We start from the raw sequence: 3850 nt of genomic DNA on the forward strand, positions 1-3850 counted from the left end.
TTTTCTAAGAAATCACTGAAAATACTAATCATGCACCGCTGGAAGGTACCAGGGGCATTGCACAGGCCGAAAGGCATCCTGCTATAGGCAAAAGTGCCGAAGGGGCAGGTGAATGTGGTCTTTTCTTGATCCTCAGGAGCAATAATAATTTGCATATAACTAGAAAAACCATCAAGGAAATAGTAGTGAGATTTACCTGCCAGGCGCTCAAGCATCTAGTCAATGAATGGCAGGGGAAAATGGTCCTTTTTGGTAACTTGGTTCAGCCTCCTATAGTCAATGCAGACTCTCCAACTGTTCTGCACCCGAGTAGGAATCAGCTCCTCCTTCTCATTTTTGATCACTGTGAGGCCGGTCTTCTTCGGGACTACCTGGACGGGACTCACCCATTGGTTGTCGGAGATAGGATAAATGATTCCAGCTTGCAAAAGCTTGGTTATCTCCTTCTTCACTACATCAAGAATCACCGAGTTGAGTCTTCTCTGTGGCTGTCTTACTGGTTTAGCTCCATCCTCTAAATTTATTCGATGCATACATATGGATGGGCTAATACCAGGAATGTCCGCCAGGGTCCAGCCTATAGCCTTCTTATGCTTCTTGAGAACAGACAACAACTTCTCCTCTTGCTCATCAGCAAGGGAGGCAGATATGATCACTGGAAAACTTTTGCTATCATCCAAGTAAGCGTATTTTAAATTTGATGGCAGAGGCTTCAATTCTGGTGTGGTCGGCTGGATAGTGGTAGAAAGAGATGGTTTCTCAGCCTGTACCTCATAAAGAAAGTCAGAGGTATGTGTACTTCCTGAAACATGGTTAGTCCTATCTGACTCTATAAAATCAATCTCAAGAGGTAAAACACCGCCACCAGACATGCAATCAATATCACTTTCAGATTCACTCTTAGCATCAAATTCAGACATATGATCAAGTACAATTTCAGACTCAATGCATGAAGAGTGAGAGGCATGCAGATTAGAGTAAAGATCAGTCATGTATTCATTAACAACATGGTCAATTATTTCAGCACGAAATACAGAAAGATCTTCAGATGGGTATTTCATAGCATCCAGAATATTAAAATGAACAGTTATATCACCAAACTCCATGGATAGTGTGCCTGCATAAACATCTATCTTAGTTCTAGCAGTTTTCATAAAGGGTCTGCCTAGAATGATGGGAACCGATCCTTGAGAAAATCTATCCTCCATATTCAAAATATAAAAATCAACAGGGAAAATCAGTTCACCAACTCTAACTAAGACATCTTCTATGAAACCAACAGGATAGGCAACACTTCTATTAGCTAAATGAATCACCACATCAGTTGACTACAAGGGACCTAGAGATAGAGAATTAAAAATAGACAAAGGCATAACACTAACAGAAGCTCCTAAATCTAGCATGGCATTGTCGAACTTACTATTCCCTATAATACAAGGTATGTTGAATGTACTTGGATCTTTACATTTTTCAGGAATTTGGGGAACAGATTTACCAATCAATGCGGAGACATTTCTGCCTATGCTAATTCGTTCACTTCCTTTAAGATTCCTTTTATTAGTGCACAGCTCCTTCAAGAATTTGGCATATCTTGGAATTTGCTTTATTGCATCCAGCAGAGGTATGTTTACCTCTACTTTTCTGAATGTTTCCAAGATCTCTTTCTCTGCCTCTTCCATTTTTTTTGTTGGAAACTGCTCTTGGAGGGAATGGAAGAGGAGGGATGTGCTGCTTCTGCATATCAAAATTACCAGTGGAAGATTCACCTGCACAAAAATTGTTAGGTAAATTTTTGTCATCACCTTTTTCTAGAGTAGAGTGAAGTTTGGCAGGTTCATTTGCAGATGAGGAAGGTGCTACGGGTTGAGGTCCTTGACACTGCTTTCCCGACCTCAATGAAATGGCACTGACATTTTTGGGATTTTGGACAGCTTGGGAAGGCAGCTTGTCAGAATTCTGGGACTGTTGTTGATTCAATTGTGTAGCCAATTGTCCCATCTGATTAGTTAAGCTCTGAATGGAGGCTCTGGTCTCTTGTTGAAACTGCATGTTCTGCATAGTCATTTGCCTCACAAGTTCTTCAAGGGAAGGTTGCGGAGGAGCCTCAACTGTTGGCTGTTTCTGGGGCTGTTGCTGTTGTTGGATTGGTGAAGGAATGTATGGTCTGCTTGGGCCAGCAGCATTTTGGAAGGAAGGAGCAGGCTGCTGTTGTTGTTGCTGAGGGCTAGACCATCTGAGATTAGGGTGATTCCTCCATCCAGGGTTGTATCTGTTGCTGGAGAGGTCGTAATTGTTCTATTGTGGTTGATTTTGCTGCTGAGGTTGAGGAGGTCTATTGTAAATGTTTGCAGCATAAGCTTCGGGCTGCTTAATTGCTCCAGGTTGTTGCATGGAAGGGCAAAGGTCTGCATGGTGGTCAGCAGAGGAGCACAAACCACAGACCCTTGCAACAGGTACAGATTTCTGGTTCAAGGCCAGCTGGGTTACCAAGTTAACCAATGCATCCAGTTTTCCTTCAAGCTTCTTAGTTTCAGATGATGCAGCTGAATTTGTAGCTACCTCATGCACTCCTCTAATGACTATAGCATCATTTCTGGCGCTAAACTGCTGGGAGTTGGAAGCCATCTTCTCAATTAAATTTCTGGCTTCAGCAGGAGTCATGTCTCCAAGGGCTCCACCACTGGTAGCATCTATCATACTTCTCTCCATATTACTGAGTCCTTCATAAAAGTATTGGAGAAGAAGCTGCTCTAAAATCTGATGGTGAGGGCAACTGGCACATAGTTTTTTAAATCTCTCCCAGTACTCATACAGGCTCTCTCCACTGAGTTGTCTAATACCTGAGATATCCTTCTTGATGGCTGTGGTCCTAGAAGCAGGGAAATTTTTTTCTAAGAATACTCTCTTAAGGTCATCCCAGCTTGTGATGGACCGTGGAGCAAGGTAATACAACCAGTCCTTTGCCACTCCCTCTAAAGAATGAGGAAAAGCCTTCAGAAATATATGATCCTCTTGGACATCTGGGGGTTTCATGGTGGAGCAGACAATATGAAATTCCTTCAAATGTTTGTGCGGGTCTTCACCTGCAAGGCCATGAAACTTTGGAAGCAAATGAATCAGTCCAGTTTTAAGAACATATGGGACATCCTCATCAAGGTATTGGATGCACAAGCTTTCGTAGGTGAAATCAGGTGCAGCCATTTCTCTTAGAGTTCTCTCACGGGGTGGAGGTTGTGCCATGTTCTCAGAGTGTTCAAAATCAGAATGCTCAGAATCAGAATGCTCAAAATTATAATGCTCAAAATCAGGATGTTTAAAATCACCAATAACAGAATGCACAGATTCACCAGTAATGGAATGCTCAGGATGATCAAAAGGTATAAAATGATGCCTAACTAATCTATGAAATGTCCTATCTATCTCAGGATCAAAGGGTTGTAAGTCAGATGGATTGCCTCTCGTCATACACTACATTCAGCATGCACAACTAGTTGCCTTGTCATGCAAATAAAGGTGTAGGTTTGAACTACAGCTACCCTCAAATGATATCCAAATGACTTGAAATTTTGTGAGCAACCTTATAAAATGATGAAAAGATAGCACAAAAAATTTCAGGAAAAAATTCAAAGTCTAACTATGGAAGCTAAAAATGGTAGGTTAAGAAAAATAAGTGAATAAAACTTGAAAAATAAAAAACTTTTGACAGAATCATTTTTTTTGACGATGGAGACCTCAGCCAGCCTATGGCAGGCTGCCATGGCGTAGGAAATTTTTTTCTACCCCAAATACATATATAATAATTGCGATTCTGATAACCAGAGCAAAAGTTATGGCCGTTTGAAGTTTCGAG

General features: G+C 41.4%; 1 non-coding gene across 1 annotated transcript; it reads left to right on the forward strand.

Moving 5' to 3' along the window:
* Nucleotides 1–2755: 2755 nt before the first annotated feature.
* LOC113001273 (small nucleolar RNA R71) lies at nucleotides 2756–2862 on the forward strand. The gene has a single exon (XR_003266592.1). It is a non-coding gene; the product is annotated as a small nucleolar RNA R71 (small nucleolar RNA).
* Nucleotides 2863–3850: the final 988 nt, after the last annotated feature.

Source organism: Glycine max, chromosome 3, assembly GCF_000004515.6.
Source record: "Glycine max cultivar Williams 82 chromosome 3, Glycine_max_v4.0, whole genome shotgun sequence".
NCBI classification, from domain to species: Eukaryota; Viridiplantae; Streptophyta; class Magnoliopsida; order Fabales; family Fabaceae; genus Glycine; species Glycine max.